The sequence below is a fragment of the Suncus etruscus genome, chromosome 17, assembly GCF_024139225.1.
Source record: "Suncus etruscus isolate mSunEtr1 chromosome 17, mSunEtr1.pri.cur, whole genome shotgun sequence".
NCBI lineage: Eukaryota > Metazoa > Chordata > Mammalia > Eulipotyphla > Soricidae > Suncus > Suncus etruscus.
Window position 1 is genome coordinate 14,513,169 of NC_064864.1, and position 14,336 is coordinate 14,527,504.

General features: G+C 33.5%; 1 non-coding gene across 1 annotated transcript; it reads left to right on the top strand.

Moving 5' to 3' along the window:
- Positions 1–9,929: 9,929 nt before the first annotated feature.
- On the top strand, positions 9,930–10,033 carry LOC125995446 (U6 spliceosomal RNA). Its single transcript, XR_007490972.1, has one exon. It is a non-coding gene; the product is annotated as a U6 spliceosomal RNA (small nuclear RNA).
- The last annotated feature ends 4,303 nt before the right edge of the window (positions 10,034–14,336 follow it).

Sequence of the window (14,336 nt, forward strand, 5' to 3'; positions counted from 1 at the left end):
GGATCGCATTAAATCTGTATAATGCTTTGGAGAGTGTTGCCATTTTAATGATGTTAATCCTGCCAAGCCATGAGCAGGGTAAGTGTTTCCATTTCCGTGTGTCCTCTCTTATTTCTTGGAGCAGGGCTTTATAGTTTTCTTTGTATAGGTCCTTCACGTCTTTGGTCAAGTTGACTCCAAGATATTTGAGTTTGTGTGGCACTATTGTGAATGGGATTGCTTTCCTGACTTCCATCTCCTCCCTATTATTATTGGTGTATAAAAAGGCCATTGATTTCTGTAGGTTGATTTTGTAGCCTGCCACCTTGCTATATGAATCTATTATTTCTAGAAGCTTTTTGGTAGAGTCTTTAGGGTTTTCTAAGTAGAGTATCATATCATCTGCAAACAATGAGAGTTTGACTTCTTCCTTTCCTATCTGAATTCCCTTGATATCTTTTTCTTGCCTGATCGCTATAGCAAGAACTTCCAGTACTATATTGAAGAGGAGTGGTGAGAGAGGACAGCCTTGTCTTGTACCCGAATTTAGAGGAAAGGCTTTTAGTTTTTCTCCATTGAGGATAATATTTGCCATTGGCTTGTGGTAGATGGCTTCAACTAGATTGAGAAAGGTTCCTTCCATTCCCATCTTGCTGAGAGTTTTGATCAAGAATGGGTGTTGGACCTTATCAAATGCTTTCTCTGCATGTATTGATATGATCATGTGATTTTTTTTTTTTTTTTTGGTTTTTGGGCCACACCCAGTAACGCTCAGGGGTTACTCCTGGCTATGTGCTCAGAAGTTGCTCCTGGCTTGGGGGACCATATGGGACACCGGGGGATCGAACCGCGGTCCGTCCAAGGTTAGCGCAGGCAAGGCAGGCACCTTACCTTTAGCGCCACCGCCCGGCCCCTGATCATGTGATTTTTAAGCGAACATAGACCCCCAGTTAACATCATGTACGAAGGTAAAATCCAAATGGATTAAAGACCTTGATATCAGACCAGATACCATAAGGTATATAGAACAACATGTCGGTAAAACACTCCATGACATTGAGACTAAAGGTATCTTCAAGGAGGAAACTGCACTTTCCAAACAAGTGGAAGCAGAGATTAACAGATGGGAATACATTAAACTGAAAAGCTTCTGCACCTCAAAAGAAATAGTGCCCAGGATACAAGAGTCACCCACTGAGTGGGAGAAACTATTCACCCAACATCCTTCAGATAAGGGGCTAATATCCAAAATATACAGGGCACTGACAGAACTTTACAAAAAAAAAACATCTAATCCCATCAAAAAATGGGGAGAAGAAATGAACAGACACTTTGATAAAAAAGAAATACAAATGGCCAAAAGACACATGAAAAAATGCTCCTCGTCACTAATCATCAGAGAAATGCAAATCAAAACAACGATGAGATACCACCTCACACCACAGAGATTGGCGCACATCACAAAGAATGAGAACAATCAGTGCTGGCGGGGATGTGGAGAGAAAGGAACTCTTATCCACTGCTGGTGGGAATGCCGTCTAGTACAGCCTCTATGGAAAGCGATATGGAGGTTTCTTCAAAAACTGGAAATTGAGCTCCCATTCGACCCAGCTATTCCACTCCTAGGGATATACCCTAGGAGCACAAGAATACAATACAAAAACCCCTTCCTCACACCTATATTTATTGCAGCACTATTCACAATAGCCAGGCTCTGGAAACAACCAAGATGCCCTTCAACAGACGAATGGCTAAAGAAACTGTGGTACATATACACAATGGAATCTTATGCAGCCGTCAGGAGAGATGAAGTCATGAAATTTTCCTATACATGGATGTACATGGAATCTATCATGCTCAGTGAAATAAGTCAGAGGGAGAGAGAGAGACGCAGAATAGTCTCACTCATCTATGGGTCTTAAGAAAAATAAAAGTCATTTTTGTAACAATCCTCAGAGACAATTAGAGGAGAGCTGGAACACCAGCTCACTCCATGAAGCTCACCACAAGAGTGGTGAGCACAGTTATAGAAATAACTACACTGAGAACTACCATAATCAAGTGAATGAATGAGGGAACTGGAAAGCCTGTCTGGAGTACAGGTGGGGGTGGGGTGGGATGGAGGGAGATTTGGGACTTTGGTGGTGGGAATGTTGCACTGGTGAAGAGGGGTGATCTTTATAGGACTGAAACCTTATCACAATCATTTATGTAATCAAGATATCCAAATAAAGAGAAAAAAAATAAATAAATAGTGAACAATAAAAAAAAAATAAAAAAAAAATAAAATAGACCAATGCTAGCAGGAGACAGTAAAGAAGGAACACTGGTAAAATTCTCATTGGATTTAGTCTTTATGGTAAACATTATGTGAAAATGTCAAAAACTAAGAATGAACTCATATGACTCTCTAATCCCTTGGCACTTAGCTCAAGAATACATAGTATTAACACAAAAGATACATGTATATCTATGTTTATTCCAATTCATTTACAGATGTAGTTTACCTAAATTCATTTTATACCTATTTTAAATAAAACAAATTATAATTTATATGCACCACGGTTGTAATTGATTAACATCATAAAGTGAGTGCTTGGGATTTATATATAAAATAAGTATACTCAGAAATTGTAATAATATTCTATAGTTCAGTTATTTTTAAAAGGGCAGCATCGGCATATTTTTTGGTGATGATTTTGACTTCCCAACATAAGCAAATCATGTGAATAAAGCCCAAATATATGCATAAATTAGCACTGATGTTAACTTATAATTTTAACTATAAGATTAAATGAATAAAAATATTTGCATATTACTTATTGAAGAAATTCTATGTAGATGACATTACTATGGTTCTGTAATATTTCTTTATTGAATAATTTAGTTGATAATTTTCTTGATGCAATTTTATTCTATTTTTATTTATTTATTTTAATACTATATTTATTTACAAACATATTTGTAGTTAGGCTTCAGTCATAAAGGAGGAATATATTTCTGTCCTTTTTTTAACCTAAATAAAGTTAATGGATATAAGTGACCTTTATCATGTAAGAACATCTATATTTGACCTATGAACACATGTTTTCACATATGACATGCAAACACCATGTTTGACATATATCAGCAATATATGCTAAAGTTAAATTATCAGTTTTTAAAAACTATTTTGAGTACTTACTAGACATATTTGGAATTAACAAGCTGTTATAAAGGAACACGGTTCATCAAGTTTGAGGGAATAACAAATACCTAAAGGCAAAAAACATTGAAAACAGGTCTTTGTAGAAGTATTCGCAGGCTTTCTAGTGAGGGTGTGATTCCGAAATGATTTGTGTCAGATAACAGTACTGTAGACTATGGTGCCTAAAATAAAATAAAATAAAATGTAAAATAACAATAATAAAATTTTCTGATCACTTCTGACTCTCTGTCACATGACACTATTTCATGCTCTGACATCTGCAAAACTGGGCATGTTCTGTAACAGTTCTTTGCCCAATAAACTGTTACCAAAATGTCAATTCCCAGTAGTAGATAAAGCAGACAGTGTTAGATGAAGTGCTTTCACCCCATGCTGTTACATGATCATGCAAGCATTAAATTTCACTATAACCCTGAGTAAAAGTTAAAGGAGTTCCCAGCTGATCCATGTTGGATATATAAAAAATAACCTTTCATGCAGTTAAAGCACTGAGTTTCTTTTTAAAGGGTGTTGAATACCGCGTAACGTTATTTAAACCATTTTGACTATATACTTTATAGAGAGAAAACATATTAGTTGTATGTATAAACTTGACAGGTTTTACAACTTAAGCAGTTCCTAGGGGATATTTTTTAACAGAAAACAATGAGAGAAAAGTTAAACATGCCACATAAATTTACATAGAAACTATGGTCATTTGTTTCTTATTGTGTCTAAACTTAACTAAATAAGTTATTTTTCAGAGAGCTGTGATGTGTATTTGTGCATGTGTGCTTTGGCCTGAATTTTATATCTTTGTAGCAGACTACTATTTCATTGCATATAAATATATGTATAAAAATGTATATATATGTATATATAAAGTAATATAGTATGGCTTACTTTATTTCAATAATTGATTTCCTACACTTCTAGATTTAAAACCACAATACCTCTGAGATCTGCTTCTATTATTATTTCTCCTGTTCTTGGTATATGAAGAAAAGACTCTTATTTCAAATTCTTCTATGGGGCCTGCGAGGTGGCACTAGAGGTAAGGTGTCTGCCTTGGAAGCGCTAGCCAAGGAAGGACCGCAGTTCAATCCCCCGGCGTCCCATATGGTCCCCCCAAGCCAGGGGCAATTTCTGAGCGCTTAGCCAGGAGTAACCCCTGAGCATCAAACGGGTGTGGCCCAAAAAATGTTTATTTCAGATGCTTCTATGACCTATACTTACTATATTTATATAAAATCCATTTCCAATGAAACTATTCTCCAGATAATGAAAAGGGAAATTAGCACGTCACACTGTTGCTTAAACATTCCTTTAAGTGATGACCTACTAGATTAACAATAAAAGAAAACTGATTCTGGGCTATAAAAATATTATAGTGCACAGGGCATTTATCTTGCATGCAGAAGTCCCAGGATCAATTCCTGGCACTAAATGTTTCCTGGAACTCTGCCAATAATGGATCAAGGAGTAAGCTTTGAGCAACACTAGATGTGAGTCCAAAACAAATATAAACAATAAAAAAAACTGTGATTCTTAATTTAGTGTTAGTTCTGCAGAGAAAGTTACTAATCTCATACTTATTTGCCTCCTGCCAGATAGTGCTGATTCTCATCTCTTTATTCTAGTTGTAACTATCCTTTTCATAATAGCATTATCTCTCAGCTTATTTATATTGTATCCTCTCAATGCTAAAATTTCTATGTTTCTGATGCCTGATGATCAGTTTTTGCAGACATTCCTAGTATTTCTTAAACGATGTTTATAGTTTTGTTCACAAATCTTGGATAAAATGAGATGAGTGTCACATATTTGGCTGCCATTTAATTTTTTCAGTAAATATTTCTAAAATTTAGAGAAATCTGCCATCCAGTAATATTGTGTATTTATTTAATGGACTTATACAAGTAGAGCTTTACAATTATATATATATATATATATATATATATATATATGTATACATAAGCACTGCTTTCTGGTTTACCTTCCTTGATTTATTTATTTTGATATTAGGTGTGTTTTATATTTCAGATCCATTCATACTCCTTTATCTACTACTATAAATATTTCACTTGCCAACATCTTAATTAGAAAATGACAATTATAGATACACTGTCTAGAATATCACCATGAGTTCTTCACAGTGAAACAATAATAGGAAAAAATGCTAGAAAGATATATATATATTAATTTCAAGTTTATAACATTTCCTAAGATCATATAACAATAAAAATATATTTATTCAAGACAATCTATTAAATCCCACTAAACAGCAGCATTTTGGAATAAACAATATACACTTCTTTTGTCTCTCTCATCAGCAATGAATAATAAAAAAAAGAAAACTGCTACATCAAATATAAACATGAATACAGTACTCTAATGAGCTGTAAGAAAAGAAGATATCATGCAATTTGCTGCTTTGTGGAAGGATCTGCAGAGTACAGTTACTCAGAAGAGGAAAGGAAACAAAATAAGTTCTCTTTATATGGGAAATAAAGAAATAAAAGGAAATAGCAAATGCCTATAAGCAATGGAATCTGAAAAGTGGTATGCAATTGGAACTTTGGAAGGTAGACATGTAGAAAGAAGGGTAAGTAACTGGGAGACAAAAGTGGAGAAAAGTGGACTCTTCTGTTGTAACGTAGTGTACATGGAACTCTTCCATTAACAATATCATAAATCATGGTGTCTAAATTTTTTTCTTCTTTTTTTTTTTGCTAAGTAGTGAAAAATAAGATTGTAGGGTTTATTTGCAGTACAGAGAGTTCTGTTCACATAGAAAAGAGTGATATAAAACTGCGTGCAGAAAATAAACTATGAGAAAACAATAACCATTCCCTTTTCATGACTCATCATTTGCAACTGTTAGGCATCTAGATTAAAGTATAAATATGTGCTTTTACATAATAGATTAGAGACAACTGGACAACAATGGAAAATCTATTAAACAAATATGTGCAAAATGCACTCATTAATTTTAAGTAAATCAAATTATAATATGGTTTGGCCTCATGAATATTTATATTTCCTTGAAACAGTATCATTTAAAAATTGGTTAATGATAGATTTCATATATTCAACTTTCCAACACTATAGCGTCCAACAATGTTTACTATTTCCAGCATTTTTATTTTGACTTAACCCTTGACTTAACCCTTGCATAGAGTTTCAACAACATCATAGTAGCTGAAAATAAAGCACTTATAATGTGTACTTATTTTAATATAAAAATAGTGTACTATTTTATATTACATATACATATTAATATATTACATTTCTTTTTTTATTTTGATCATAGTGGCATACATATTGTTGACAATAATACTTTAGGTACATATTTACATAATTATTTATTATTGTTATTATTATTTTTGATTTATTTATCTATTTTGGTCGATTTTTCTGTTTGGGTTCGATTATTGAAAGTGTTGTCCCCAATTATATTTATTTTTTTTCTTTCTTCCTTTCTTCTCTTTCGTTATGTGCTATACCATGTTTCTTAATTCAAGACCATGGCGTGATTTTTGTGTGTTTGTTTTAGTTTTTGTTTTTTTTTGGGGGGGGGTTTGTTTGTTTTGTCTGTTCTTTGAGGTGCTTATCGATATAGCTGGAGCCCTCACTGGATATTTAATACTTCTTTTGGTGTCTAAATTTTTAAAAATTACTTTAAAATAATTTTTATGGAAATATTGTAGGATTCCATTGGTTTCTTGCTACCAAATTTGAATCAAAGCTTATCTTTGAGAAGAGTCTGGCACAATACATAAGGTATAACCATATCTGTGCTGTGGATGTTTTATCCAGGCCAGGCAGTCAGGAGGACCAGAGCTCGGATTCTTGACCTTCACTCACACAAAGAAAGGAAAAGGACTAAGAAGACTGAAGCATCAATAGTCTTGCCTAGAACTCTCTTATAAAGCTATGGTGCTGTTCTATGACAGAGAAATTAACTGTACTGGTATTCCCTTAAAGATTTTTTACTATATTTTCTGGCTATTATTCTGGGAATTATCTGAATATCTTAAATTAATTCAGTTGTTAAAATTAGAAAGCATAATCTTATATTAAAGTCCTTTAAAATATTTTTTGTTTTCTAGTTAGACTAATATAACCAACCAAATCACATTTTACTCTCCTTCATCCATATTTTTTCAAGTATATTTAATCACCCTAAGTGATGATTCTTATCTTCCTTCCCTTTTCTCAGTGTCCAGTGTTGACCTCATTATTCAGTCACTGGTTGCTTCTTCCCAGGGCAATTAAGATAAACTTCTAACTTCAGTTTATGGCTAATAGATTGTAGATATCTTTGTAAAATAAATTGTCTAGTTCTAATAAGCATTCCATTTACTGCAAATAAATGTTCAATGATTCTAACCTGCCTGTAAGAATGATAACATTCTTATACTTATTTTCTTCTTCACAATCTGCTCTAACCTTCTCCAAATTTTCTCCTGCTTCCCAAATTATATTTTCCTTCTAGGAAAGAAAAGGAATTTCATGAAATGATGACTGACAAGTTAAATTAATGACATATACATATTTGAAAAAATAATATGTATAATGTTAAATAAATAAAAAATTATATAATTTATCTAGTTTAATGAGAAAAGGATTAAAATTATATAATATACATGTATAAAACATAATAAAAGTTCCTCTTTCTCAGGTTTTGATTGATTGATATAAAATTAGTAAGAGGTTAATGAAGACAAGGACAGAGTATTTTTCAGCATCTGCCATGGTCAACATCCTCACTCTATGCCTTTTGACTTCATATATTACTGAGTCTCTGCTGCCTGTCTGTTGTCCATACTAAGAACAGTAATAATAATACATTTTTTAGAGAAATACCATGTTCTTGAAATATTTTTTGGCTTATCTCAGGTCCTACAGTGAGCACATTAAATAATGGCCAGGTATTATATCCTTATATCTCTTTCAGATAGTTTTATAGAAGCTATAGATAGGGATTTCAGTTTATTATTTTACTGAACATAGCACTTAATATATGCTATTCTAACTGGTATGATGATAATAAGTTGCTACCAATACTTATTTATATGCCTACAGGTTGGCCACATGCTTTTCTTCAGAAAAGTGTCTGGTCATCTACTCTCCACTTTTTTTTTTTTTTTTTTTTTTTTGCTTTTGGTTTCGGGGCCACACCCAGTGACACTCAGGGGTTACTCCTGGATATGTGCTCAGAAATCGTTCCTGGCTTGGGGGACCATATGGGAAGCCTGGAGATTGAACCAAGGTTCGTCCTAGGCTAGTGTGGGCAAGACAGATAGATACCTTACCGCTTGCACCACTGCTCCGGCCCTTTTTATGGCAGTATTGTTTTCATCCTACCATTGAACCTTTGTGAATACTTTGCATATCTTAGCTATTAAGTCTGATCTTTTTTTTTCCTATATAGAGCACTGTCTTTTAAAAATTATTTAGTGTATTTTCAAAAAAGTAGAAAATTTTAATGCTATCTTGTCAGTAAAGCTTGGGTAAATTACTTAAATATTTAATGCATGTTTTTCCTAGCTACAACAAAGTATATTATTTGAAATAATATTATATTAAAAGTATTATTATTAAAAGTGTATTATTTAAAATAATAATATACCATGTGGGTTGCTTAGGAAAGTTTTATTGTCACCTGCATTAATTTCTCATGAGAATTAAATAAAACTTATAAAATCACTTAATAAAACTGCCTCATGGGATGCAAAACTTGTTTTTAAACTTTTACAAGTATTTAGTCAACAAGCCTTTAAAGCTGTTTACTTAAAGTATATCTGCTTTCTGAGGTAAAACGGCTGTATAGTGGCAATTTCTAAGTTGCAATCAAACTTCTTGGAGACTTGCCATAAAAATGTGAGTGAATAAATTGACCCTTGGGATATCAAGAATTTCCTACCAGGGTTATAAGAATCAAGTATGTTAGTTTTTCTTGAAACAGTAATAGTAAATTGATTGTACATTTGACAGATGGTGTTATCAAGATGATTAAATGTAAAGAGACTCTAACTGCACAAAGGAAATGCAATTAAAATTGCAATTGGGACTTATTAGTATGAAATTGTTTATGCTAAGCATAAATGCTTTCATCTTTTCCCCTGAACTTTATTGAGGTAGTGTGTGTGTGTGTGTGTGTGTGTGTGTGTGTGCGCGCGCATGCGTGCGCGCACGCACACAGGTTGATGGTAGGCGGGGGAGTTCTACTTGTTTTTTAATGAGTTTGGATAAAAAGCAACACTTCACTATTTTTATTGCAATGCAAATTTGAAAACAGATGAAGAAAGAAATTGATCGTGGTACTTTATTAATTACATTTATATCAAATCTTAGGTCTAGCAAAAGAAATTAAGTATCACCCCTTATTGGATCCACTGAATAAAAAATCATTCCTCTTTGCCTACCTTTCATAGACTCCTGATTTGACTTAGTCCAAGGAACAAATAAATAACTTATTGTGTGCGAGTAGACTTTTCAAGGATTTTTTACTCTAAGTGGTTGGTTTTAGGATTTATGGTTTAAAATATATATGTGCACTAAGTTGTTCGCACAAATGTGATACTAAATTTCATAAATTAAAATAAGTTAATAAATAAAGTAAAGATATATAAATAAAATAAAATAAACAATAGAATTCCTTAGTCTACATAATGATATAATATTAATATTTTATGTATTTATTTCATTTATTTATTTATTTAAGCTCAAAGAGTTAAGTGTTTTCTTAATAGTACAAGCTTCTTAGCATAAATATAAGGACTCATTGGAATAAAACAGAGAAAATTAGCATGGCCCCTGCACAAGAATGACATGCAAATTCGTGAAGAGTTCCATGTTTAAAAAGAAAAGAAAAGAAATATAAAGACTCAAAGTCAATATAAGTGCTGGTTTGCAAAGTCCTTTAATTTCTACCATTATCTTCTTCCCCATCATAGTCTAACTTCCTGGCATATGCCTAAGATATTCGATTGCATTAAGAGTAATACTGTAATAACAATAATAATAGATTGGAATTTCTATTATAATAGGAATCTGGTAATAATAACACTTATCCCATACTATAGAATCTATCATGGGTGTTATCTGAGAAAACACACTGAGTAGAAAAGAGGGACTTTATTGGCAATAAGAAAATTTTAAATTGGAAATGATGGCTATTAGCAGAGGATAGAGAAAAGTTTCAGAGAAGGCCGGGTTTATGTCCTACATATATATAGAGTGATGTGACACTTTCTAGTATTTTTTTGTGAAACATACATATTTGTGAGGAAGAACAGCGAGGATGCACAATTGGATAATACATTACATGGGAAGAAACTGGCAGAGAAATGTCATCAGTGCCAATGCCTTGGCTTAGGCTGTCAGTCAGGAGAGTTTGGATGACCCAGAGGCAGACTGGAAGAATGTTTAAGGAGCTGTGAGCAATGTATTCATGTAGTTTATTTGCAGTGCATGTAGCCTTCTCTGCAATTACTGTACTATGACTGATATAGCTAAAGTGACTGGTTGCTAACCACTCATAAACAGCAGTCTGGAGCTCTTTGTCAATCAATGGCAGGATCCTGGGTGAAGGCAGAATATTGCCATATCAGAGAATAGTGATTGTTGACAGTAGCAGAGAACACCAAATATCTTTTGGTTCCCATGCCTTAGTCCTACTTTGAGGCAGTGCCACTTGTTTATGGAATGACCTGGGTTATTAATTTTAGGAGAACCAGGCCAGCTGTTTTATGGTAAAAGATATGAAATCAAAGGAAACTACTGGTTCTATTGAAAAGTCTCTTGTGGCAGATATTGCCCGATCAGGTTTTTGTGATCCATATCAATCCAAAACTCTCCTAAGATTTTTCTTTAGCCTAACAAAGTGAAAATGTAGCAAGGCAACTTTTTCCAAGGAGAGGTTGAATCCATCAAACTGTTTTATTTTTTCTTAATTCCAGACCATTCTAAATTTGGGAAGGGCAAGGGAAGAGAAGGGACGAGTTTACAAAAAGTTCTGATACATCTTATGCAGTTATGTTATATCTCACACGATACAACAATATTGATGAGGAAAAGCTATTTTGTTTTACTGAGAGGAAGCAGGATGAGAAAAGGTAAGAAGTTTCCTCTTGATCATAAATTAAAAATGTTAATAGGTGGTATTTGGAGATCAATCTGGCAGTGACACCTTTGTATTACTAATGTCATTCCTTCATTAGTTTCTTTTTAACCTTTGACCTGCAGAATCAACAGGCATATACTGTCAGACTATACCCTAATTGTTTCTCAAGATTTAAATTCATACCTGAAAGTGAAAGTTAGGTATAAGGTAACTGTTAAATTTATCCTAATTGGGAGTTTTAGGTCAAGACTTAGGTAAAAGTTAATATAATGGTTTGACTTTCATTAGCGTTATTAGGTTTAAGATTCTTGTTAGAGTTAGAATGACATGATAACCTGGCACAGGCCTCAAAGGTTTGGGCATTTTCCAGTCACCCCTGAACCAGGGAAGCCATCTACAAAACATCCAAAGTTGTCTATGACATCACCGGGAAGCAATCCTCTACCAGGGAAGACCCTACTGCTGTTCTGACATCGATTTACTCAAAGGAGTCTTCCCTTAACACTGAGAAGATTTAAACAACAATGACCTGCGTACTGGACAGGGCTTTCTGCATTGCCCTTCAACTGTGAGTTGAAATTAGACGCCACTCCGCACCATCCTGACTTCAATGTAGGATATACAGATTCCAGGATCTTCAGCACAGAAACATGATACCAACAGCAGAGACTGTGAAAAATATAACTGTATGGGCACTACAGACAATGACCAGGCTTGGACAAACTAGTTTGCCTGGAGCCTAGAAATGGTCTTATGTCAGGAAACTTCAGGGGTAGGGTCTCCGTGTACTTAGGCCAAAGTTTTTCCTTTCCATGACCCCCATACTTTGGTGGGCCCATGCAAATGAGAATTGCCACTCTAACATTGTTTTTACACTGCTCCTTTGACTCTAAACCTTTAAGAAACCACTAGTAAAAATATCTGGAACTGCATATATGCTTTTAGTTACACTAGCATTCTGGGGGATAAAGGAGGGACATAAGGGATATATGCTTGGGAACAGGGATGAAGGGAGGACAACACTGCTGGTGGAAAGGCCCTCATTTATTATCACTGTGTACTTTAAATATCACTGTGTAAGATTTCTGAAAAAAAATAAATTAAAAATGCCTCTAATAATGTAAGCCATTATGATAAAAAATTGTGTTTTAATCAGAAATGTTCTTTGACTTACATGTATTTTATTTTATATTATATTATATTATATTATATTATATTATATTATATTATATTATATTATATTATATTATATTATTATATTATTATGTTATGTTATGTTACTATATTATGTTATGTTAGTTCACCTCAATATGTTAACCAATTTTGTCTCTTGAATAAATTCTTACAATAGAAAAATTATGTCCGAAAAAAAAAGAATATAGGTTTGTCGAGAGGAGGGCTGAAAGTTCCAGCCGAGTACATGAAGCTCACCAAAAAGAGTGGTGACTGCAGTTAGATAAATAACTACATTGAGATCTATCATAACAATGTGAATAAATGAGGAAAGTAGAAAGCCTGTCTAGAGTACAGGCAAGGTTGGAGTGGGGAGGAGGGAGATTTGGAATGTTGGTGATGGGAATGTTGCACCAGTGAAGGGGGATGTTCTTTACATGACTGAAACCCAATCACAATCATGTTTGTAATCAAGGTGTTTAAATAAAGGTATTAATTTAAAGAAAAATATAGGTTTGTCTATGTATAAAATTGAAAGTAAAATAAGGTATAAGAAAATTATTAAATGTATGCTAATTCCTAAACTTAGGTCTAGAGTAGGTCAAGTTTGAGATAGATTAAGACCAAGTTTAGAGTTAAATTTAAGGTTAAATGTTATATTAGAGTTAGGAATTAGGCTTGATCTTATCCAAAGCAGAAAATGGAGAAATTCACAAGATTATTCTAATTTTAAAATTTTGTAATTCAGATAACTTTTAAATATGGAAAGAGGTGAATTTGTGGCTTGAGGGTGACAATTTTAAATGATGTGATTCTTGAATTGTTATTAACACTAAATAAAAGCTGGGTATGAATTGTTTAGTTTGATCTTAACTTTGCCATTTAAAGATTTCTAAAACTGCTCACAAGCATTTGGTGTTATGCAGAATATTCTTTAAAATAAACACAGAAAGACATTTCTGAGAGGGGCCAGAGTGATAGTACAAGTATAGTGCTTGCATGCACACAATGGTCCTGGAATTTCATATGGTTCCCCAAATACTTCTGGGAGTAATTCTGAGTGAAGTGAACAGAGTAATCTCTAAATATCACCAACTGTGTCCCAAAAGGGGGGGGGGGTACTGTCTGAGAAGCCTAGAAAGATAATACAGCAAGTAGGTCTCTTATCTTGCAGTCTGCTGACCCTTGTTCAAACCTGAATGTCCTATACAGTTTGTCCATCTTTCTAGGAATGATCTCTGAGTACAGACTAGGAAAAAGTCTTGAGTCAAGCCTGGTGTGGCCTCTAAAACAAAGAAAAAGGGTCTATAATAAAATAAAATAAATCAATGCATTTACACAAAAACTGTCATAAACTTTGGAGTTTTATTGTGTGGCATCATATCCCCAGAAAGTTGAGATAGTCATTTCTAATTATGCCAAACTAGGTCTTTCTAGTAAATGCTGCCTAAGTAAGTGAAACTAATGGACAATGCAGTCCCTGTGGGCTTCTGGAGAAAATAGTTTACAGTACTTAAGAATGCAAACTATTTTAATGTAAGAGAAAAGAAAGGCTTGAGGGGTAAAAGAGCATGCCTTTTTGTAAGTTATTTGTTCTTATTGTTATATTGTTATTATTCAAAGAACCAACCCTGCTACCTCCTTTCATGACTTAGAAAAATGTAGTTTATGATGGGAATGTTGCACTGTTTAAATAAAAAAATAAAAAAAAATTAAAAAAAAAAAAAGAATGTTGCACTGTTTAAATAAAAAAAAATTAAAAAAAAAAAAAAGAAAAATGTAGTTTAGGATGCAGGGTCCATCTAAGTAAAAGTTATTTAATTAATATTCTCTCTGTAAAGCTCATCTTTTTATTCTCAGATAATG